Source organism: Arvicola amphibius, chromosome 7 (genome assembly GCF_903992535.2).
Source record: "Arvicola amphibius chromosome 7, mArvAmp1.2, whole genome shotgun sequence".
Lineage (NCBI taxonomy): Eukaryota > Metazoa > Chordata > Mammalia > Rodentia > Cricetidae > Arvicola > Arvicola amphibius.
Genome location: NC_052053.1, coordinates 32,825,156 through 32,852,300, shown reverse-complemented (window position 1 = coordinate 32,852,300; position 27,145 = coordinate 32,825,156).

The following is a 27,145-nucleotide window of genomic DNA, read 5'->3' as shown; positions in this document are numbered from 1 at the left end:
TATCATTCCTACTCTTCATTTTTTCTTTTTCTTTTCTTTCTTTTTTATTTGTTAGTTTTTTTTGGGACGGAGTCTTACTATATGTGTGTGTGTATGTACATATAGTGTGTGTGTATGTGTGTGTATATGTGTGTGTATGTGTGTGTGACGTTTCTCTCTCTCTCTCTCTCATATGACTGTCGTCCTGGAACTCACTGTGCAGACTCAGATACACACCTTGCTTCTCCTGGGACTGAAGGTGTGTGCCACCACACCTGGCTCATCATTCCCACTCTCTTTCAACAGCTTTCTTCTGTTAAACCACAAGGAGACAAGTGATCTCTTCCCGTGGCTTCTTTAACAGCTAACAGCTTATCTCTAGCAAGATTTCCTACTGGTTCACAGCTCTTTGTTGTGTTTCTTCCCCATTTACATTACCTATTGCTTTATATTACAAATTCCTCCAGGTTCCCTGACAGACTGTTGGAAGACATTGCTGGCTGGTCAGAGGTCTCAGCCTTCCCAAGGCCTGACAGTTTACCTCAATAGCTCGGCAAGGTGAAGCTCCTTCCCTTCAGCAAAACTTGCAGCTCTCTACCTGCTCTTATCCTCCTTGGGCCTGGAGGACTGAACTTATCTAAAAGCTATCTCTAAAACCAGCTGCCTGATTCATCCTTAGCTTGACCTTTGGCACAGATCCCTGCTGAGAAATCTTGTGCTAGGGACTCTGCTGTAACACCCTGCTGTCACATACAAAGTCTTATGTTAGGGGCATGCCACTTAATGCAAATTAGGATGCCCCCCGGGGGGTTCCACAATCCTATATATTCTTTATACTCTGGAATAAAATCAAGCTGTTTCACTGAAATCTTTCTCCCAGAGAGCTGACTCCATTCCTATTCATAGGTCACCAAAGCTTTCTATCCCCCATGAGCCTCTTTCCCCTCTGGCATGGTGGGGAACAGACACCCACAACAGGCTATTGATCATACACAGGATATAATACATCTCCACTTTGTGAGTTCAGTTCCCTATATAATTGTCATGAACCGCAAATAAGCCTTTTTCCCCTCATCTTGAATATACAGACTATTTTCAAAAATGGAGTTTAGATAGATCAGGAGATACTTCAAGAGGCTGCTGACTGGAGCGCTATTTGTCATTTATAGCACATCAAATGTTTAATAATGTCTCCTAACAAAAGGAATACAAAAAAATCTACATGATAAGGAAGCATGTTTGATTCTAAATTAAATGTAGGTTTTAATGTGGGTAGCTACTAAAGAAACCATGAATGCATGTTTATGAATTTCAAAAGTGAGAAATTACACAGATACCAGAGGCCAAAAATTATCTGCCAATAATAATATATCTGATTTTCAAAGCAAAATGTAGTAATTACACCCATATCCCACTTTTTGCTTACTAAAAAAAAATTTGATCTTTAACATGATGGCAGATAACTTCAATATACATTGCACATTGCCATATAGCCCTTTAACTCAGTGAATCTCTGTTCTTTCCCCCAGAGTTCCTTTGTCTACTAAGGTTGTATAAAAAATGTATATTAAATCTCTAAGAACTAGTAAATCACACAACAGAGAGAATTCAGTTTGAAGGAGTAGATAAGTAATTTTAATAAATAGTTTAGTTCGGAGAAAGAATTTGACCAAGATGTCTAGTCTAATGTACAAAACCTTCATGTCTTGTCTTTCTCATACACTTAATTCTACTTCTGCCCCATAGAAACAAAGATTAATTGTGTCAAGTAAACTAAGCTTGAATTTACTAAACATCTTGTACCTGAATGAGAGAAAAGTAATCTGGATTTATGTTAAACCACAAAGGCAGTAGGAGATTGTATGCATGTGTGTATGAGTGTGTGTGTGTGTGTGTGTGTGTGTGTGTGTGTGTAAAGTCCGTCTGTATATGTGTTGCTTTTATTGGTTAATGAATAAAGAAACTGCCTTGGCCTGTTGATAGGACAGAATATAACTAGCCTGGGGGGGGGAGGGGACTAGACTATACAGAATGCTGGGAGAAGAAGGCGGAGTGAAGAGATGCCATGTAGCCACCACTGGGAACAGGCATGCTGGAACCTTGCCTGTAAGCCACAGCCATGTGGTAATACACAGATTAATAGAAATGGGTTAAATTAAGATGTAAGAGTTAACCAATAAGTAGCTAGAGCTAATGGGCCAAGCAGTTCTTTAATTAATATAGTTTCTGTGTGGTTATTTTGGGGTTGAGCAGCCAGGAACAAATAAGCAAACAAGCAGCCTCCTACTTCGTGTGTGTGTGTGTGTGTGTGTGTGTGTGTGTGTGTGTGTGTGTTTGGAAGCTACTTCAAAACTCATTTGCTAAACTGATAAAATACAATATAATGTATCATTTTATTGCGACTCTATTGAGTGAAGCAAAGAATGACAGTCGCTCCCCACTGGAGGTTGCAGCAACCTAAGGGAGGCTGAGTGACAATTGAAAAGGCGTAGTGGTTATGAACGCCAGTGCTCACCATTAGGGCTTAACACACTATGAAAGTCTACCTGAAAATTTCATTCATAACAAGATTCAAAGATCAATGCCATTTTAATTTATAAGCATCCTCATGAGATTACTATAATTGCCAAAATACACTGAAAGCAGTTCAAAAAAAAAATAAGTGGATTAATTCCACACATGCATTTCAATGTGGAGCAGACAGACTTCAGTGTACATTAAAACAATGTCATTAAACATAGTACAATGTCAATGAATTTATTGTGCTAGTAATATTCAAATAATATACAAATAATTCAAGGCTGGTTTAACATTAGCCAAACTGTTATAGAATTCACATTAGGGAAAAACTATAGGTTAATTACAAAACCTAAAAATTAATGTATTTAAATTCTATAGTCATGAAGTCATGAATTTTTTTTAAAGGATGCAACCACGATTTGAATGCATGAGCTTTCTTGAGGTGGCAGATAAACTTAGTGAAAGCATATTTGATTGATATCTATTTAATTTAATTTCAGCCAAAAAAATTACTACTGCAGTTTTCTATACATAAAATGCATGATTACTTAGTAATGGTAGAATATTCCTGAATGGGTTTATGTATATACAGTATATGTGTGTGTGTGTATATATATATATATATATGTATGTATGTTCTCATACTCCCCCAAATATTTATACCAGGCTGTGATACAATAAATCAAATAAAATGTTGAAGTAAGAAGTAAAAACCAAGTTACTACTTTATATAAAAGCAAGTTAAATTCCTTAAAAGATAGTGAGAGTGAATCATAATTTAAATGCTTTTTTGAGAATTTCATATATGAGTAGTGCATTTATATAATTTTTACCTCTTTCTTTCAAAGCTCTAATTCCTCATACTCCCAATGCTCACGTTCATGACTTATTTTGTAATTATTATTGTTTCAAACATATACCCTACTGAATCCATATATATACTCAGAGCTGACCACTTGCGATTAGACAACCTATGATGGAGTTTATCCCTGGAGGAAACTGATTCTCCCTCTCTGAGCAACTTTTGACTTCCTTAGCTTTACTTCTAGGGTTGGGAACTTGTGAGATTTCCCCTATTTGTGTTTGCTTGTGAATTGGTGCTGTCTTTATGTAGGTCTTGATTAGACAACTGTATTGTTGAGATATCATGGGTAGTTTTTTGTCACTGCCTAGGTTTAGGAATTTTTTTGTAGGTGCATCAGTTGGGATTGGATACCCCATGGTAACATATCTTTTGCATTGTAACCAGTCATAGATCTCTGTAATAGTCTCCATCAATTGCAAAAAGAAAAGCTTCTTTGATGAGAAAAATCTTCACTCTTTTTTTCCAGATACAGAAGGCATACAGTGCTAGGGACTGAACCTGGGTTTTCTACATACTAGACAAGCACATAACAATTGAACACAGGAGAAGGCTTTGATAAGTGTGCAATAAAATATAGATGAAAACTAGGTACACATTCCTAAATTGAGTATTTATGAATTTTAATTTCTTTACAGAAATTAATTTAATAAACAAGTCAAACACAAAAAATAGAAAACAATTTTAAAACACCCAACAATGGGCAATCCAACACAGAATTAGTTCTTAAAAAAGGACATTGAGCCTATAATTAGTGATCCTAGAGAAACTAAATAAGAAGGTGAACCCAAAGAAAAACATATAGTTATCCTCCTGGATATTGGAAGTAGACAAGATTGCCGGGCAAAAACTGGGGACTTGGGGGTGGAGTGGGATGGGGGTTAGGGGCGATGGGGAGAGAAAAGTGTGAAGGGGAGGATGGGGAGAGCTTGAGGGAATGGGATGGTTGGGATAAAGGAAGGGTAGATATGGGAGCAGGGAAGTATATATCTTAATTAAGGGAGCCATTTAGGGTTGGCAAGAGACTTGACTCTAGAGGGGTTCCCAGGTGTCCAGGGAGATGTCCCCAGCTAGTTCCTTGGGCAGCTGAGGAGAGGGAGCCTGAAATGGCCAGGTCCTATAGCCATACTGATGAATATCTTGCATATCACCATAGAACCTTCACCTGGCAATGGATGGAGATAGAGACAGAGCCCCACATTGGAGCACCGGACTGAGCTCCCAAGGTCCAAATGAGGAGCAGAAGGAGGGAGATCATAAGCAAGGAAGTCAGGACCGCGAGGGGTGCACCCACCCACTGAGATGGTGGGGCTGATCTAATGGGAGCTCACCAAGGCCAGCTGGACTGGGACTGAAAAAGCACCGAATAAAACCGGACTCCCTGAACATGGCAGACAATGAGGGCTGCTAAGAAGCCAAGGACAATGGCACTGGGTTTTGATCCTACTGCATGTACTGGCTTTGGGGGGACCTAGCCTGTTTGGATGCTCACCTTCCTAGACCTGGATGGAGAGGGGAGGAACTTGGACTTCCCACAGGGCAGGGAACCCTTACTGCTCTTTGAACTGGAGAGGGAGGGGGAGGGGAGTGGGGGGGAGGAAATGGGAGGTGGGGAGGAGGCAAAATTTTTTAATTAAAAAAACTGGTGATGAAAGGACCAACAAACCCACAAAAATGTTTGTAAAAGACATGAACAAATAGTAAATGAAAAAAAAAACTGGCAAAATTGTAGCTAAAGATGGTTAATCAAAATTAAATTCACAAGTTCAAGCACAGTGAAATTCATGGCAGATTTGACACCTGTTGGTCACCAATTTTCACCCTCTCTTCATTTTCTGGGTGGACACATCTAGGACTTCAGCTAACACTTACATGCCAACTGCACACTCATACTAGACAGTCTCCCAGCTTTCAGACCCTGACCTTCCCCTGATAGTCTAACATGCTACTCTTTAAGTTAGTGTTTTATAAACAGAAAACAGCAGACTTCTTTGGTTGTGAAATCAATTAACAAGATATGGATTGCATTTTTAATATCAAATATTAGTAAGTGAAAGAAGCCAATCTGTAAAAATGATGAATCACATTATCGTGGTTATGTGACCTGGAAAGACTGAACGTGTGGATATATTACAAAAAAAAAAAAAGTGGTAGACAGGGGTTGTGACTTTAGACGGAACAAGTAGGCATAACATAAGCTTTGTGGGGCAATGCAACTTTTCTGCCTGTTATGAAAGTAGACACACGTAATTATACATTTCTTAAAACCTAAAAATATACACTGTAATGTATTTGATAGAAGACAGTATGCTGTAAGTTGTTATTCATTTTCCACAAATCTGTACATTGAAACCAGAAACCCCTGAATGTGACTTCATTCAAAGACATCACTTCCAAATAGGTACTTAGCTAACTGCTCAGTACTACTGAAGTCATGGTTCTCAGAGGAGAAATCTTTAACAACCATCAATAAACATTTCTCCTTATAGGCACACATAAGTGTAGTTTTCACCCCTTATCAAGGAGACTTCTCTTTGTAACAGATAGAGACCACTACAGAAAACCACAAACCACCCAAATAAAGAGTTGTGGAGCCCAATCCCAATAAATTCATGGACAAAACACTCCAGTACCTAAGGCTCTGGGGACATTGCAGGAGATAGAAGGATTGTAAAAACAGAGGATCAGGGAGCTTGCTGTGAGATTATGCCTCTCACTAATGTCAGAAGCTTCACCCAGAAATTCTCCACAGTGTGATTGCCCAAATACGAGCTGAACAAAGATGACACCATGGCAAACTGGACAGAGAAAGCCCACGAGGCCTTAGCCCTACACAAGAACTACAGGCAGCTGTGGAGAGCTGGACATGAAATGAGAAAGGTTGTTTTCCCTAGGGAAAGACACACTACTTGGTTGTTCAATGCCAAATGGTCTGCCATGATATCATACACACAAGTAAAAAGTATATGGATTGAGTAGGTTATAATTAGGAACATATATATATGTATATGTATATATACTCATATATATGTTTACAATAATAATTAGTAAAAAAAGACGATGGATTTAAAGGATATCAGGGCAGGGAGAGGCATATGGAAGGGTTTGAGGAAGAAAAGGAAAGAGAAATATTGTAATTAAGTCAATCTCAAAAGTAATTAAATGAGGCACTTAGGATAAAGCGGACTCAGATGGGTAGATGATAATCTAGTATGATTTACACAAGAATACTAGACATGTGAACACACACAGGGAAAAACTGCAAGAACAAGCAGGAAAAGAACAACCACTAGTCCAGGGGAGAGATGCTCTAATAACATACATTATATTCTTCATTAACAATGTCTTCATCCAGAGCTTTATCATCTCTTGTGGAATTATCTCAGATGCTCCACACATGATCTCATTCATTTCTTTATTCAACAGATATATATTGAAGAATCATTATGTGCAGATACTTTTCAGGGCATTTCTTTGAGCATGCAGGTACCACCCTTTTATTCACCTTCTAATGCCTTCACTGCCATTCGTGGACTCTGTTCCTTTACTACAACCCCGGGGAGAATCCGGCTGAAGCACATTTGAGCCCTCTAATCTGTTCAACGAGTACCTGAGCACCTGACACAAACTTTCACAGGTCTGGAGATGGACCTTACTGGAGTAACAAGAGAATTTAAAAAAAAAAAAGATGAACACATAGATAGACAGACACCCTGGGACCAGACTGACTGTGCTCTGACAGAGAAGCCACAAAACTCCTTGAAGTTCGTAATGTTTATTTTATACAGTTGAACAGAAAGTGAGAATTATTCCATTCAGCTGAAACAAGTAGGTAGTTGTTATGGAAGACAGCTAAACAAGGAGACATAGCTAATCTTAGGGAAAGTTGTCTCTATAAACAAGTAATCTTCAGGACAAATATCCAAGAGAGAAAACTACCATGGATATTTCCTTCACACTCTTTCAACATTCACATTTGGAAACAGAGGAAAGGCTTTGCAATTCCCATGGAGCGGAGGCATTGGGGCCTTTGACCTAGTTGTGGCCATGCCAATCACATACATACTCAGGGCTTCATTTATTCAAGGCTTTCTCTGCTCCCCACAAATGACCATCAGTGCCTTGCCAATGAAATTTGTAATGGTGTGACCTCTCCCAGCTCACAAAAGAGGTTAGATAATGTAGAACTTGTCCACATTCTGAACTTAGCTGTACCTTACTTTCTACTCTATTAACATGGAATGATACATATTATACCGTCCTTACATGACGTCGGCTCTCACACCTTTACTCTTTTCTTTGACAACAGCTATCTTCTCTCTGCCTTTGTCAATTGACAACTGTTAGACATACTTCAAAACGCAATCCAGCTGCAGTTTGCCATCCCCTCAATCCCTACTTCCTAATTTAAACCACCTCTTCCCCTTCAAAATGCTTTTCCAGGCACCCTAGTCTAAATTAGCAGTTTGACTATATCACATGATTTGTGACATTACAGAGGATGACCATTGAGTTGTTTTTCTACCATTTTAATGCTAGCATCTTTCCTAGTAATAACTGAACAAATGAATAGATGATGAATAAATACACATCTATTTACTTGGAAATCTTTGAAATAATTAAAATTGGTCATCAAAACTTTCTGAAAAATGAACATAAAATAATGAAAATCTGCCTGATTAATAGCAAGAAGGAAGGGTATGGTGTAGAGATGCAGTTATTAGATTTACTATGTCTATGGAGTAGAGCATAGGGAAGTCATGAAAGATGAGGCCAGAGATGTAGGTAGGTGCCACACCAGAAAACATCCTTGCATTCTTTTCTGTAGAACTCACTGTTGTGATACTAATGCACACTGACTGAGCATAGACGAGTGCTCAAAAAATTGTAGGGGAATATTACCTGAAACAATTGATGTAAAAACTCTCGTGAGACTGTATTATGACTGACTCCACATTTGTGAAATGTTTTACTATTAATAATAATAATTGAAATTGATTTAAATATTCTAAGATTATGGAGTGACTCAGCTTATACTTCAGTTTATACTCCAAAAAACATTGATATGAGATTTTCTTTAGGACAATTTTCCCAATTGCCTGAACATCCTGTAATTGTTTAAATACAGCCACTAATGAGTAATGTGCCTAATTAAGAAAAAAAAACTAATTTCTGACTTGGAAAAACAGCACTGTACATTATATATTGTAACATGACATTAACAATAAAGTATAACACACCTATGCAAAGCTTTGGTTATTATCTAGGTAAAGTTTCTGTATCTGTATGTTGTTCTCTAAAGATCATACCCTGAACATCATTAAAATGGAAGACTCTGACTGATAATGACAAATTTTGCTGAGAGAGCAGTCACCTGTGTTAAATCTGTGCTTTCCAGATACTCACACCTTAAGACTAGTGCTCGTCCTTTTTGCTTGTTTGTTTGGTTGGTTGGTTAGGTGGGTGGGTGGGTGGGTTTTCAAGACAGGGTTTCTATGTGTAAAAGCCCTAGTTGTCCTGGAACTAGCTTTTGTAGACCAGGCTGGCCTCAAACTCACAGAGATCCACCTGCCTCTGCCTCCCAAGTGCTGGGATTAAAGATGTGCACCACCAAGTTATCAGTGCCCATCTTACATTAACCAAACAATGCAAGGGAAACAAGGGAGAAAGGTAAGAAAAGAATTTTAAAAAAATGGAAATAATGAATAGGTTAGTCCAGTTGCCTCTTTTAGAAGCCTATACAAATTTTTGGTTTCCATCGTTTATTATTACTTGAGGAACCAGAATGTTTTCAGAATAGAATATGTCATTATAAGTATTGATTGATAGGAGGAAGATAGGTGAAGAGAAAGAAGATAGACATCTAAATAGATGATAATGATGGTGGTGATAATAGATAAATGTATGATGGATAGATAGATGATAGATATATAGATAGATGATAGATAGATAGATAGATAGATAGATAGATAGATAGATAGATAGATGATAGACAGATACATAGATACATATATAGATACATAAATGATGACAGATGTTGACATATCCAGATATATGATCCACTTATGCAATCCCTTTATTGGAAGATTTCTGCATGAGTTAGCAGAAACCATGCTATCTTCTACCTCCTTCCTGACAAAATAATGCTAGGAATCTATCACCTAATATAGTATCTTGGAAAATAAAATAATCATATTTTAATTTTTCCTTTATATTTCATATATAGTCCTGTTTTGTTAGGCTGCACATCTCCATCTATAGGAGGAAGTAAACTACAGGATACAGCAACAGGGCTTGAGATACTTCGACTATGTTATGGGAATGAATGATGGCAGATTCCCAAAAGATAGCACTGCTTGGAAAAGTGCATAGGATAAGGCGAAGAGGAAGGCCCAAAAAATGCGGGATAGACAGCATAATGGAAGACTGTGGAACCTTGGATATGACAATAACATAAGCATCCAGGACTGCCCTGGAGAGAAACAACTGGAGAACCACACTGATGGACTGCCCATGCATGCTTAAATTTATGCATTGCTGGGGCATAAATGATGATGATGGTGAATGATGATGCTATTTTGTTTGCGTGTGTGCCATAACTATTCCCACAAAGATCAGAAGAGGGGTCAAATTCCCCAATTATGTATGGCTGTGAGCCACGATGTGGGTGCTGCAATTGAATCCAGGTCCCCTGAAAGAACAAGTGCTCTTAACAACTGAGCCAACACCTAAGATAAGCAGATTTTTGTGCCCCCCACACAAACTTCTATGTATTTTCAGTGGTGGTGATTGAAAGTTTACCTCATTCTTTTTTTTAATAATTTGAATGTAAATCTGTATTCTATAACCTAAGTAGTTATCTAAAATCACACTGAATAAGTATAATCTCTAGTAACAGGCACAGACGAATCATGCAAATGTTTGAAAACAGTAGTCTCCACCAGCAGTATCTCTTCCTGCCGAAATCCCTCCTCTTCTCCATAATACAGTGTCTATATTACTTCATCTGTCCTGAACAACCTCATCTGGACTTATGCCTATCTTCTGTATTACTCTCAAACTGATGATTATTCTAGATCCAGTCAGATATGTGTTGTACTGAAGGAGACTAGGATTTTTACATGTTCTGGATATCTAAGAAGTTAAAGATTGTGTTAGATTTCTTATCAACCTTTTGGCATTTTAAGCTCATATTGAACTCTCCAGCAAATAAAACCACTAAGATTGCTTTCCACAGGACTATCGTTAATCTCAAATTCATATACGAGGGGATTTCAAAATTTTTAAATGCTAATTAATTACGAGGATTCTTTCCAACTTGCTAGAAACTTTCAAGTCTCCTTTTATTAGCTGAAATGTCATCTACAGAATATACTCTGCATGCATATTTCATAACCATTTACACATATGAAAATTGATCCTTCAGTCACTTGCTTTGAGTCACTGATGAGAAACTGTCCAAGAGCTCAGTTATAGGACTGACTTCTAGTAATGTAATTTCAAGATAATATTGATTCACTAATCAACATACTTTGGACATAGTTGTCTAACAAACTACAAAATAATTTAATGGCAAATTTATTCAGTCCAGACAGTTCCATGTTTTTCATTAAGATACAGCAAGTGCTTATAAAATGCTTTACTGAAATTTAGCTGCCATAAATTTAATACAGCCCACTAAAGCAATATTCCATGACCAGTAGGGGGAAAATCAAGCTAATTTGTTACAATTGATTGCAACACAATATGGGTTATTTACTGTTTCTAAAATCGTTAATAAATACTAGTCTGGGTTCATCAAGAATGAAATCAGAATGCTCAGAGGTCTCTGAAACCATAGTTATTTATAAAATGCTTGTATTCCTTCACTCGTTATTTTAGCGTGCTCATTAAATTTATAAGCCAATGTGACTAGGCTAAAGAATGTCCAGATAGCTGGTAAAGCATTATCTCTGAGGCATTATTCTGGGAAAGAATAATATTAAATCAGTAGGTTGTAGAATGAAAAAAATCCCATTTAAATTCTCTGCCAGCCAGTCAGGCTGTGATCTCTCTTTACATACTTCCAGCAACTTCTCCACCATTTTTCATAATCTACCTTTCGAAAGTGGATTGCTCCATGATGTTGTTAGTGCCATGTTGTTTGAAAGTTTGTATTTCTCACTGCTACATCGTGTTCCTCAATGTCTGTTCATTAAATCTCAGAGAAACATGGCAGTTTATGCTTACTGCTAAAATTAAATCTTCAAGTTTGTTTTGTTTGTCACTGGCCAACTGAGATCAGAATTTTCAGCTCTGATTATCTTCCTTATTATTGGCACTTCCTCCATCATTGTTCCTCTACCTACAGACATCTGTTGTAGTCCATAATAGCTTGAACATACAGCTCCTAATTATTCTAGGAATTTATTCCGACTCCCTACTGGCTTCAGTTTAATTGAGTAGATCACTGCCTTTTCTGATAATCAGCCTTCTCGGTTTTTTATAGTATGCAGTTCATCTTTCCTCAGTTATGGTCCCCAGTAATTCATTCTTCAGGAAAGAAATGTTTGCGATAGGATGAAAATCAATCAAAGTCATAAAAATCATAATACAAACTGGCTGAAATGTTTAAAATAACACCCGAGTTTGATGTGGCTGCAGCCTCCTATTTGCAGACTTCAGGAACAGGATGTGGCAACAGCTTGTGTCTTCGGTTATATAATTTGCCCCCACAGAACTTAGAAGTTATTAGCAATTAGTAGACCTTTCTATGCCAACTTTTTACAGTCATATCTTAGCTACTTCCTTAAAAATTGTCTACCAACTAAGTATATTACAGCTTCCTAGCAGGAAAACATCTCCAAACAGTGTCCGTCCCTCCTGGACTTTAGGACAGAACTTAACAGCTCTGTTGGTACCTGGGAACATTCCTCATTGTTTCAGAGATATTCAAATACAAGACAAGGTCCATTTTCATATTCAAAACACTATAAATGATTCGGCTTAAGAGGTTAGTAGTCTATGTTTTTCAAATACACACACACATGAACACATTTATGGTGAATTTAAACCTCCAATATCAGGTGCATCCTCTTCTTTACTCATCAATTTTGTATAAAATTTCATATTCCTTAGTAAGTAACAGAAATGCATTCTCCAAACGCTTACCTTCAGTTTTGGAATTCATACACATTTGAGTTCCTGTAATTAATTTGTTTCAGGAGGAGAAATCTAAACCATTTGCTCTCAATGATTATTTCCTTTATCAGCTCCCTGTCACAGCCACCTAAGTACCCCAAAACTCTGTGGCATGGGGTAATCACCAATTACTCCTGATGGTTCTTTGAACTGACTTTAATGGTATTGCTTGTGCCACCAAGACACTTTCCAGAGTCACGAGCAACGTTGACACCAAACGGCTACAAGCAGAAGCATAGCCAGGTGAGGTCATAGGAATAAACTGTCTGGGGTGTGAACTACTGAGGACATGAGCTGTAAAACTGAAAAACAATTAAAATGACTAAAAGTCTGTCATCTGTCCCTTTGGGTTATCACCATGAGCAAATGAATTTACTCAGTGCCAGTCACAGTATCCTTCCTTGAATAAAATTAGCAGAGAAAATTGTATTGTTGTGGTTTCTTCTTTGTATTGTATTTGTACAAAATGTATCGATATAGTTTTGGTTTGTTTTCTTTTGTCCTAAAATGGAGTCTCACTCTTCAGGTCTAAAACAGAGATATCTGCCTGCCTCTCCTGCCGAAGAGCTGAGGTTAAAGCTATACACAGCAATGCCTAGGTCTGTCTTCCAAATAACGAGTACAATTCTTGAATGTCAATAACATCTTAATAGGTTCTACATTTGCATGTTGTACTGCTTATCTTTTAATAAAATTTATACTCCACATGGAAATTAATTTGCAAAGCTCACTTATAATCACTCCCCACCCCAGTCTGAACGGTGTCAGTTAAGCACATTTGCTTTGAGAAGAATTTTATAACGAGTGAGAAGAGTTGGAGCTTTGTCTGTGTACACATGTCACCAGCCTATGGTACTCAGGTGCTGTGTGTAAGTAGCAGATGTGAAATTAACCCTGACAGAGTGCCAATCTAGAACTCAGATTCTCTGTTCTGTTCTTCTTTAGACAGTCACTGTCCTCAGACCATTGGAAAGATTCATTTGTGACGACAACAACAAAAGGAAAACATTAAAATTTAGGCAAGTGAGACTGTCAAAGCATAATGATTTTCCTTGACAAATTTTTAGTTCCTAAGTAAAACATGGTCTGCTGAGATGGTTCCATTTTGATTCCCAGCACCTACATGGCAGCTAAAAACCATCTGTGACTTAAGACTCAGGGGATCCTATGTCATCTTCTGCTCTTCTAAGACACCAGGCATGCATGTGGTGCACAGATGTACCTATACATACAAAATTAATCAGAAAGTAAATAGATAAAATACTGTGTTCAATTTGATTATTTGAAACCACACTTATTCATTATTTGACTTTTTATTTGTTATTCATTTTTTATATAGAATCTCAAACTTGTTATGACCTGTTCCTCCTTTCTTCATCTTCAGATGCTAGAATTATAGGCACGAACCAATACATCTATTTTAATGTTGTGCTGGGACTGAACCCAAGGCTCTATGCATGCCTGGCAAGCAAGCATTCACCAACTAAGCTATATCCCCAGCCATGGCTTATTATTTTTAAATAAAATAGTGTGCATTACAAATTATTTTTAAATGAAATGTTAATACATTATATAATTTTATTCATTACTACAGAATATAATTTTAACCAATGATAGGAAATGTTATTGGAATAATTCAAAACTGAGTTCAATACTCAAGTATATCATAAGACATAAAAAGCAAGATGGACAGACTTACATGCCTGCAGTGCTATTGGCTACATTTCTCCAAAGCTGCTCAATGCGAATGTTTTTCTACCATCTCTTTCTCAGTTTGTTTGTTAATGGTATGTAGAAAGCTACAGATTTTTAAATCTGGCGACTTTGCAAAAAAAAAGTGTTATTCATTTCTATAAATTTCTGGTGGAATTTTGAGGATCTTTTATGTACAATATTCTATCTCCTGCAAATAGGGATAATTCAACTATTTCTTTTCCAATTTGTTTCTCTTCAATTTCTTTCTCTTGTCTTATTGCTCCAGTTAGTGCTCCTAGTACTTGAGAAAGTGAACATATCCATCTCATTCCTGGTTTTAATGAACATGCTTCAAGTTTGTCTCCTTTTAGCATGTTATTGGCTGGGGATTTGTCAAACACCGTATATATTATGTTGTTGTATGCCCCCACTCAGTCCTTCTCTCTCTAGGACTTTCATCATAGAGGCATGATAGACATTGTCAAAGATTTTTCCTACATCTGTTGAGAATATCATTTGGAGTTTTTGTTTTCTGTTTGTTTTAAATTCCCTTTATATGATTTATAATGTTTAGTGAGTAATGTATGTTGAAACATTCCTTCCTGGTAAACTTGGTAGATGATCTATGGTATTAATCAAAAAAAAAAAAAAATAGAAGGAAAAAAAACTCTAAATTTTATTTGGAATCGCAATAGACCCAGAATGTTCAAAGCAATCCTGAGAAAAAAGAACAATACTGGAGGGATTACTGTTTCAGATTTCAGGTTATATTATAAAACTATAGTAATAAAATTAGTATGGCACCCATACAAAACAGGCACGTAGATCAATGGAATGAAATAGAAGATCTGAACATTAACTATAACATTTTGATGTAGGACAAAGAGGCCAAAAATACATATGGGAGAAAAGCAGCATATTTAATAAATCGTTCAGGGAAAACTAGATATACATATGAAGAAGAATGAAATTAGACCTATATCTATCACCTTGTATCAAACTCAATTTGAATTGTACAAAGGCCAACCTGTGAAGTCTGAAATGTTGAAAAGGCTAGAAGGAAACACAGGCAGTACTCTGTAAGACCCAGGTGTAGGGAAGTTCTATCTCCATGGGATTCCATTTGTCCAGGAAACAGGACCAAAAATTGACAGCCAGTGTCTCATTAAACGAAAAAGCTTTGTACAGCTAAGGAAACAATCAGCTGAGTGTAGAGGAAACCCACAGAGTATAAGAGACTCTTTACCAATTATAGATCAGACAGAGAATAAATGATCATTATCTAGAATATACAAAGAACTATAAAAATAAAAATACCTAATCTTAAAAAAAAATAGCTATGGGGCCGAAGAGATGGCTCAGAGGCTAAGAGTATTGGTTCCTCTTCCAGAGGTCCTGAGTTCAATTCCCAGCAACTACATGGTGGCTCACAACCATCCATAATGAGATCTGATACTCTCATCTGGCCTGCAAGCATACATGCAGACATAATAAATAAATAAATCTTTTTAAAAAAATCAATTTCTGTCTGTCTAAAAAATACTAGGCTATAAATCTCAATGGAAAGTTTTCAAAAGTATAAATAAAAATGGCTAATGTGATCAACATCCTTAACAAATAAGGAAATTCAACCTAAAACTATATTGTGTTTTCCACATGATATCTGGAGCAGATTGATTACATAGTGAATGACAATAAATACTTACTGATGATCTAATGGATGAAAGGAAACTTTATAGTATACTGAAGTTCATGACATACCAAGAATTTGAAAATGGGAACAACCCTTACCAACTATTCCAGAGAGGTTGACAGCATCCTGGACAATCAGCTGCCTGGGGAAAATCATAATTAAATTTGTGGACTTGGATTCTGTATTGGGTTAATTTTTATCTGCTTAAATTTAAGATCCTGTGCCGGGGGAAATCATTATTCCAAGTTTCTTGAGGTGTAAAAAAGAAAACACAAAGCACACACATTCATTTCCTGAGAGCTACAATGGAGACAGAAGCATTGCAGCTTAAATGCTGTTTTCCCCACAAACGCTGCTGGACCTCAGCAATACACATTTTTGTATTCTGTATTCTCTAAGCCTCTTCCTTTCCTCAGGTTCCTTATCTTCTACCTAAAGAATGAGTACTATCTTAAAGAATAAACTATCATTGGGGAAATGAAAGGGTGCAATGCATGCAATCAATTTTTTGATGAATCTGTGTAGTCATTACATGCAAAAGAGGTGAAAATACTGGAATGCTTTGCATGTTTAAGAATACATTAAAAAATTATTCCCAAGGTTCCAAACCTGCATCAGTCTGTACGAAGTTCATTAGCTCAGTTGATATTGGTCTTGTTTGATCATTAGTAGCTTCACTTGTTTATAGTCTTTAAAGCACAGATTTTCATAGTGTAGTTAACGTCAGCATCACCTGGAAGACCTGTTGAAAGGCAGATCCCTGGGACCCACTCCTAGAATTTCAGGCTGGAGGTAGGGATAAAAAGGCTGTGGTTTTGATAATTGAAAGTTTACATTGATGTTTCTGTACCAAGACCACACTGTGAGACTCTGTCTTAAACTAACTATCCATATGCACACACCCCATCCACAAGCCCATATTCCTTACTCCAGCCTCTTCTGAGTGTCTCATATAACTGTATAAATCATTACCTGGGCAATACTTAATATAATAATCATTTTTAGTTGAGCTGCATCTATCATTAATAAGTACACAATTAAAAATAAATGTTAAAAACATTCTAGTTGGGGGACTGTCGCATGAATGAACAGTAAAGTTTTTTTCAAGACCATAGGTCATTTTACTAAATCATATTCAAGTGATGTTTAATATAAAATTAATACAAATTCAATGTTCTTTAGTTCAATGAAATGGTATAAAATAGTATATTATCTGAGGTGGTTTCACTTTGAGGGTAGGGGCAGAAAAGATGCCAGGATCTCTGATGGTAGAGTGTTAAAGTCAGACATGTTTACAAACAAGGTCTTCCAGGCACAAGCCACAGGCAAAAATGAAGGAGAATAAAAATCCAGAAATAGCCAGAATGTCTTAGTTACTTTTCTATTGCCGTGACAAAACATCATGTCCAAGGCAAGCTATAAAAGAAGACATTTAAGTTTGGGCTCACGGTTGCAGCGGGTTAGAGTCTGTGTCTACCGTGGCAATGGGGAATGAAAGGAGACCGGCAGACCTGGTGCTGGAGCAGCAGATGGGAGTTTACACCTTGACCCACAAGCATGGAGCAAAGAAAGCTAACTGGAAATAGCATGTGTCTTTTGAAACCTCAAAGCCCACCCTCACCCAGTGACAAACCTCCTCTAACACTCCATGCCTCTTACTCCTTCTCAAACTGGAGACCGAGCATTAAAATACATGAGCTACAGGGATAATTCTCAATAATAACCATAGGACACACAGCCCTTTAACTAGGGTTTATTGAACAAATAAATAACAAAAATAAGGATTGGAAAACCCAGAAGATGGGGATAGTTCATTATTACTCTTGACTAGAGCTGATGGTTTTGGGGGCCGAGGACATTAGTCTCGTGTCTCTCTAGAGAAAGGTGAGGCCTGAGTAGAGCTGCTACATATATCAGGACACAGGTACTCACCACAAGATTCCAAGGTTCCATTCATACAGACCACAGTGGGGATGCAACTCCAAAACTGCAGCTCCAAAGTGGGGTGCCCCTTGCCTATCTGTACACAGAGCCCCTCTGAAGTATCTAAGAGCAAGCAAGAAGTTAGGGGAGACCCTGACAGCGGAGTCTATCCTGCAAAAGAGCCCTAAAGTATACAGAATAAGAGGTAGAATATTTGACGAAGGCAAAGGCAGGCTAATTCTTTTCTATGTAGTACGTGCAACTAAGTTAATATCTCTAAAGCCAGTTGCTTTCTTTTATGAGAGTTCCTCCTCTACAGAATGCCTCAATATACCTTTCTGTTAGGAACAAGGTCAGTTGATATATAGACAACATGGCCCCCGATATGGATTTCCAAATTACACCGTGGAAGAGGATGGGTACTATGAGTCTGCACAAAATGGCTGACAGCAGATGTCAAAGGCACTCTGAAGTAATCTGTTATATAGTTATTTTTGGCAAAGTGCCACTTTTATGTAATTCTGGGTAAATATGACCTTGGAGTTCAAGGCCTGCCTGAACCTTCACCTCTGCAGGAGCATCTGACCACGTATTTGTCTGTAGGCCTATGTGCCTACATCTGTGTTACCTGTTTGCTTGTGCAACGCTGTACGTGGCATGTGCCTGGGTGCCTGCCAGTAGTTGCCTACCCAGAAGTCTGTGTGGTAGCCTTTGCACAGAGGAAATGAAGTATGTCATATCTGCCTGAAGCTAGTCAAAACCTCTTCAACCTCCCAGTTTCTCTTCTCCTGGCATTGGAGCTTGGTCCTCACGCTCCTCAACCAGTTTAACCGCTCTGTGACCTTGACCTACTTCTGATTTCAATAACCCTGGGACTGATGATTCCAGCTTATTATTTGTGGTTCTGGAATTAACCCTTACCCAAGTCCAGCCTCTCTCAGGTACTCTCCTGCTGTGACAGTTGATAGTTCAGGCCTTTTGTATCACAAAGAAACATATAAGGCCATAGTCTGCGAGTGAATAGCTAACAGCCATCTTCTGAAATACAGAAACAAAACAGCACTGACTTGCAGTGTTTGCCCATTCCCGTGGTGTAAACACCCCTACCAGGCCAATTTCAAACACTGGCATGAAATCCCTGAGCAGGGTTGCGAAGAGCACATGGGTCAGCTTTGACAAATCTGTTGACCTGGTATTTAGTGAAGCACCCCAAGGTGCTGATGGGTGTTCACTCCTCCCAGCTTCATCCACCACTCTCTTATCTTCTGTCTTTTTATGGCAACATCTCACAAGTCCTTTCTTCCTTTTTTTATTGGCTAGTTCTTGAGAATAATTAATATCACTTAAAAAATTCTACCAACTTTGCCTAACCCTGACATATTCCTCAAATTCTAAAATTCTGTTCTCTGCTCAAAACACATGCGCAAGCAAGAGAGTATACAGTTATTGTCGCTGAATAAGTGTTGAAAGTTAATTGAGGCCTCAGGAGAAATTTGCTAGAAATTAAAACATAACAAGACAAAATATTAGATTTGTCCTTAGAAGGAGCCAATAGTTGTCATTTCCATGTCTTCTATTTTTACAAAGATATCGCAAAACTTTCAGGAAGTCACTAAAACATGAGCAAACAGACATACGACATCAGTGCAAAACTGCAAACTCAAGGCTGTCACGAATGGCCATTCATTCTCTTTCATTACAGATGAGGTGCAAATGTTCCTGTGGGTAGGATTATTTCCAGAGCAAACATGAGGCAACACTACATCTGTGGTGATTAGAATAAGTTATGGCCTCTATAGACACAGATGTTTGAACGCTTGCCCATAGGAAATGGCACTATTAGGAATTGTGGCCTTGTTGGAGGAAGTGTGTCACTGACGGGGTGGGCTTTGAGATCTCATATATGCTCAAACCAGGCCCAGCGTGATGTTGCTTCTGCTGCCTGTGGATCAAGATGTAGACTCTCAGCTCCTTCTCCAGGACCATGACTGCCTGCATGCCGCCATGCCTCCTGGGTAATGGAATAAGGCTCTGAAACTGTAAGCCAGGCCCAATTAAATGTTTTCCTTGATAAGAGTTGCCTAGGCTGTAGGGTCTCTTCACAGCAATAAAACCCTAAGACAATACCCTGCAAGGGTTTCCCTTTTAACCTGTTCTAGCTCCCCTCAGCATTCTTCCCAATCAAGGTCTTTGTAATTGGGTCTGTAACCCAGGATCTCCTCACCTCCACATCACCCTCAGAAGAAGAACACAACACCTAAACATATCAGGTTAAAAAAGTTTCTACCAAAGAGTACTTAAGCAGGGCCACTTAAGCGGGAGTCACTCCACATAGAACATATTGTGGGCTGAGTTCCAATTAAGATCCCCTTTCAACTTCTTGCAAATTAATAGTCAAGTACAGCCAGACTAGAACAGAGTGCTCAGATCTGCAGACCAGTAATGATGCTCTTTCAGAAGGTGCATTTATGAGTTTTCTGCCTAGTTTCAGAGACAAAGAAACATGCTTATTATGGAGCTCATCTTATTCTTAGGCATGAATTGTATAATTCCACTCTTGGGAAGCTACAGCAGAACAATTGTTTCATATTAGTGCAGCATCATTTTATGCTCTCTGCTTTAAATGTTCACCTCTCTGTTTGGGTGCTCTCACTTCTAATACGAACACTTTGAAGAGGAGGCAGCATTGTGAAATAACCTTGGACTTAAACTTCTGCGTGGATAGTAAATCAAGGGCTAGTGTTATCTCCGTAAAAAGTCACTGAACTCCAAAGGAGGTCATGTAAAATGTTCTGTTTCTAAACAATTTTGTTTTGAGTGATGTGTATGCCCCGTTTTCTTTATCCAGCTTCTGTTACTGAATTTTTGTTCATTTGTTTTTTTCATTCAAATTAGCCTGTATACATGTTGCCCTAGTTCGGAAATAGTTAAGCAATGATCACTTCGCAGGTGCTGCATACTTTAAAAATGTATACAACAAAATACAAAGGCAATTAAAAGACGATTGTTTGTATAGAAATAGACTAGTTCTATTCTAAAAGGCTCTGTGCATCTAGAAAAGTACTGTATTTTGAAAGTACAATTCTCATGCTATTTATTACAATTGAAGACAAGAAAATAACCAAAAGAAGAAGGAAAGCTGAAAACATGACAGCTAAAAAGAAGTATTTTTCCACTGGAGATAATAAATGCAACCACTGATCCAAATACTAATAACAACATCACTGATAAAATCTCTAATGACAAAAATATTGTGCGTTCCTCTTTCAAGTATTTTAGCTCATAATGAAAATGTAGTCAAAGTTCTCTCAATGGTCCTATAAGGGTAACCCACCTACTCCAACTCCATATTAGTTTCAGAGAACACTAAATAGGAATAAAAGTGCAAACTCTTGTTCCTGGCTGGCATGTCAAAATCATATCCTGCTAATAGGAAAATCCATTCATCTTTGAGCCAGGACTGGAAGAGGTAGCATGCGGGAGAAAGACAGTTGTGTATCTCATGCCCTGATAGCCAGAGCTGAAGGGGATATGCAGGGCGCTTAATGTACAGCCTCTGACTTCCGTCTATTTAGCTTTAAACCGAAGCTCCTCCTCTCAATATCTGTGGTCGCGTGGAAATTTGTTTAACGTATCTGAGCCCATATCATTCTCTGTGGGGTGAGCGTTTGTCACCTGCCTCTACAGCACTGCATATTAAGCCAATGCAATATGCTAACACAACGTCTGTACGAAATGAGCTCTCACATATTAGCTATTGCTATAACAGACCTATGGGCTTGAGACACAGTGGTGATGTGTGAGCCTGATTTCTAGCCAGGACGCATTGACTGTGGCTCAATGTCTTCTGTCAGCACAAACAAAAGCAAGAGCTGGTCCCCTCAGGGAAGCACATGTCTGGGTGACTGGCTAAAAAATTACCTGTGATTGCTGGGCCTCTACCAGTTACAGACTTAGCGATTAGGAACTCTTGGGATCCCTTCATAAAATAATACGAGGTGTCTCCAGGGGTTAAAAAAGGAGGATGCTGAGATGAACGGAATCGGAACAACGTCTCTGTTGTCTCTAAAAGGTTGCGGTAGCTACTTTGAATGAATAGGTAATAGGTATGCTGAAGAATACTGGTTTCTTCCTCATGTTGGATCCAGCCCTATATTCTGCCAGAGCAGCAAAGATATGGCCAAGTTCATAAGCTCATAACTGTCCTCTAATAATATGCAAATGAGTACACTATAATGTGATGACTTCAATTTAGGTAGTATTGTGGAACATACAAATATCCCATGTGTATATATATATATATATATATATATATATATATATATATATATCCCGTGTGTGTGTGTGTGTGTGTGTGTGTGTGTGTGTGTGTGTGTGTGTGTCCTTAACTCCCAGGATGAATAGATTTGGAGTAAGAAATTGAGGCTTTACCAAACTATGGTGAGATTTTCGCTGGGCCTCCTGGCAAGGATTTTTATGCTCTCTCCAGATTAGAGCTTGTAAACTCTGAACACTGGTCATAAGCCAACCTCGAAATATCCTTAGTTGGACCCAACTGTGTCTTATCCAGGTTTGTGGTTTCTGAACTTCTCTTCCCATGTCCCATCCAGCACAGTGGACTTTCCAAGATTGAGAGAAGAAGGTGGAAGCAGAAGTAACATTGACTGCCACTCCCACAAGTACGTATCTACCCCAGCATACCCAGCACATGAGCGCCCAACTGCCTTGTACACATTACTTGACATTTCTGCAGATTCTGAAGTTAAAAAACCACCCAACAAAACTTCCCATGGGCCAGTTCTCTGGCTGTCATAATACCCTTTAGAAAAGCATGGAGCTCACACCCAAGTAGGTGATGGCCTTTGAGGACAAACTCCAGCCCAGCAGGATACATGATACTAAAACCAAAACATTAGCTATATAAATTGCTAGTAAGCCATAAGAAATACATCTCTGTCTCTAGGACTCAAAGAGTAGCAGGGACGTAAATATGTAAAATTAACAAGAACTCTGCCTAAAGAAAATAAAGGTCTAAAGACAGATTGGAGGTTTTGGAGGTTTGATTTCAACATTTTCTCAATACAAACTATCTCTGGGATTTTGCCCTAGTTCTTATATAAGCCATGCTGCCTTAGCAAGCCCAGGTTAATAATCAATTACTCATGCTAATTCGGAGAAAGGAAATGGTATATACAAGAAAAATGGACATATTAAAAAAAGGTTGGTTCTTTTACATGTAGAGAAGCCTTGGGTATAACGAACGGAACAAGGCTCAACCTTGTTGAGCACAGAATTAGAGGCAGTAAGTGTTTCTGTGTTAAGTAGCTAGTTTTCCCAAAGACTAAATAAGGAAAAACAGTAGTGTTTGCCTGATATGGAGACAAAGTGGGACAGGCACCATGGCATAAGCTCTGCCTAATCCCATCCTTTATAGCATATTATGTGACCCCACTAGACACTTTTTTTTTTTTGCAGCTGACGTTGTTATTTGGTTCTACTGCATCAGCCTCCTGCAGAGGTTGTCCAAAACACGAGGAGAAATACCAGACCTACCAGCAAAGCCGTAATGTCTCCAAGGAAATGATGACATGTTGAGCATGAGGTAAGGCAAACACCATCCTAAAAATGGACCAGAGATGAGATAATAAGTGCACAGTGGCTCTGGAAGGATAAAGCAGCGTGCTTCTATGTGGTGCTACTATTAATGAGGAGGGTTGGGTTCAGACCACAGCATCTCTTGGCTGGACCCAAGGTCACACAATCAGACCTCAGACACAGCTGAGACAGGTCCTGTCCTGACTGATGAGCCAAAGCCTTCGTCATCCTTTCTCTGTGTAGAACCTGAATGTTACCCAGGAAGCCGTGTCATTCTTCCTTCAACGTGTCTGCTAGTTTTTGAATGAGTTTTCGGTGATGTCTTACCTAGGGTTTTTATTGCTATGAAGAGACGCTATGTCCATGGCAACTGTTTCCAAGGAAAAATTTCATTGGGGTGGCTTATGCTTTAAGAGGTTCAGTCCGTTATCATCATGGCAGGGAACATAGTAATGTGCAAGCCGCCATGGTGCTGGAGCAGGAGCTGAGAATACTGTATCTTGCAGACAACAGGAAGTTGACCGACACACTGGGTGGAATCCTGAGCACAGGAAACCTCAAAGTCCGCCCCTTTAGCAGCACACTTTCCTGAACAAGGCCATACCCACTCCAACAAAGCCACACTTCCTAATAGTGCCACTCCCTATGAGATTATGGGGGCCATTTATATTCAGACTACCACAGGTAAGAGCTTTCATTCACATCCACTTAAAAACACCCCGAAGGAGGAAGCATATTTCTAGTATCCTTGACCTCGGTTATTTTTTTTCTCTTATGTCTTTAAACCACTTAGGTTCATTGGACTAAACATAAGGACACACTTTTAAATTAGAGATCAACTCAAGACGTCAAGCAAGTGGGAGCCTGGCAAGTCTTCTGGACTTCAGTGAGATGATTTTGAACTACAGCAAAACCCCCAAGAAGCAAAAGACTTTTCCTAACTTCATCTTTCCCCTGGAAATCTTACCCTAGAAATACTAAAACTTTGAAAGGTATTCTCTTACCTACCATTCCTTCACCCTACCACCTGCCAGCAAACATCTTAAACCACGGTGCTTAATTATGAACCCTACACTAAAGACTCAAGACTGCAAAATCAAAATAAAATGTTTTAGGTAAATAAAGCACCAAAAATAACCTTAATTATTCATCCCTAGATTTGTCTTCATTTATACTAAAATTACAGCAGCTAGACTATAGAAACATTTGTATGTAAGACTTCAGCCACAGGTTCTCATGGGTCTCTAGGAAGTAATGTTGATTAGCGTTGAATGTCAGAGCTGCATCATAAATATCTGTATTAAAACACCATGGAGCCTACAGGATCTTCAAGGACCGCATTGTTCAATATCCACATCACGCATGAAGCATGAGAGATGCAGAGGACAGGCTCTTTTACCTTTGGCTACACATATGGGCTACAACCTGACCTTTTTGATGTGCTGTTTTTTTCATTAAACCAAGAGGAAAGTTTGCCTGCCCATCTCCCCACCTTCCAGAAAGTAAGCATCTTTCCTGATTCTGAGGCATGCATGATATGTCTTGCTTTTCAAGTATTCTAGCAACAAGAAACTAGTGAGAATCATCAGTATCATTTTTCAAATGGGACGTCACAAAAAAATTGAAGGTTTCTTTTTAGAGACGATAACACAAGGTCACATGAATTAAAACATGTATTTAATTATGAAGATTATTCATGATTAATATTAAATCACAGAATGTAGTGAAGTAGCAAGGATTTGGAGGAAGGTCTATTACCACCACCCTCTCCCACCCCTCACCCCCCACCGCTCAATCACAGCATGGCAAATAGATATTCGGAAACGAAAACTCTCATAAATATATATATATGCCATCCTGAGTACCCCTCCATTTCAATAACACTAATTGCCCTTTTTTTCCTTGCTGCTCCTAGCCATATTTCTTGGAAAACAACAGCTGTGTTTATTCAAAGAGCGGCACACTGGGGACTTGATGATAGGGTAATCTGCCGGAATTCCAAGTGTGACGGTCCCAGAGACGACTTCTCTGCACACCACCAAAGTATCCTTTGCACAGTACAAAGCTTTAGAAAGGAATCCCCCCTCTGTTAGCACACGGGACTGGGTGGTTCTTATTCCAATTTCTTCCAGCGAGTATCATATTTTCTTGTTCTTGCAAAAATTATCTTCCCATGCACCCTTGTCAAAAAGTAAATCTGCAACATGAACATTTTCACTCCAATAGCTTCTAAGCAAAGGATTAAACAGTGCCTTGAATTACAATGAAAACAGGCGCAAGATTTAGTTCAAAATCAAAACAGCCAATTCCTCTTGCTATTTTCTCGGAATCAATGGGCACTGGAGGGGGATAATAAGAGAGTCAGAAGCCGTTTAATAGAGAAACAAAACGAAACAAAAACAAATGAACAAACAGAAACCTAAACACCCAGGGGAGTGTAATTAATTATCAAAGAATAAGCTCCCGCTGCAGCAAGGGTTAATGTCTCACATGACCTCAGTTGCCCCCCCCCCCATGACTAGCAACATGTTGTCACTGAGTGTAGCAACCATAGGCATGCTTAGAAACAAACAAGGTGCAAAATCCGGGTCAACATTTAAAAATAATAAAGAAGTTGGCCTCTTTTAATAAAGATAATATGAATAACTTGGGTAGTTCCAGATTTTTCCTCAGATGGTATTTATCAAGAAGTGAATTCTTGCTGGGTAAGAATTTAATCCCAGCACTTGGGAGGCAGAGGCAGGCAGATCTCTGTGAGTGCTATGCCGGCCTGGTCTACAGAGCGATTTCTAGGACAGGCTCCAAAGCTATAGAGAAACTTTGTCTCAAAAAAGAAAAAAAGAACAAAGTTTAAAAGAACTGACTTCTTTGCTACAGGTGTAATCACATCAACTTAAAGGACAGACTTTGTATACTGATGATTTTGTGAAAATGGCAAAAACAAATACGCATTCGGTGCAAAAATATTTTAGGTGTTCTTTTATGTAATGTGCACTAGCTCTTTCCGTGAAAGGATTTATTTTCTTTCAGATGGGAAATTTGAAGCACACAAATGTTAGTTTGCCCAAGGCCATCCAGAAAATAAAGGAAGGAGTGAGACTCTGACTAGGCCTCTGCCTGCTTGGCCCATGTTCTTCACCAGGACACCACGCCACTCCTAATAAAATAATGTGCACAAGGAGAAACGCACATCAAGCACAGAAAACAAAAACCACTACAGGGAATAACAACCACTTGCATTTCAAAAGGATTTACGTAAGAGCTGTATATAAGAAGGGCCATACTAATGGGGACTGAATTTGAGGGGTCTAAGTGCAAACATTTTGATGTATACCTGATGCATAAGAGACTCAAACTTTATCGAGGAAGCTGATCTCCAGCAAGGAGCTTGGAACTTTTTCAAAAACACTATTCTATGTGCTTCCTGGAGAGAAAAACAGGAAATGGGCTTCTAAAAAAGTCTGTTCAGGTTGAGTTGGACTTTCAAAAGACTTCCTTGCCAAATGAGTTTCTAAAAGGATTTATGGAAATTGTTCTGTTAGATACATTTGCATTTTGTTTGGTTTGGTTTGGTTTTTTTTTTTTTTTTTTTTTTTTTTTTTGATACAGTAAAATGCTACCAGACTAGACTGGTTTAGTGAATTCCAGAAAGAGACCAACCTCAGCCCCATGAGGGCATTTAAAACCGAGTGAGATGA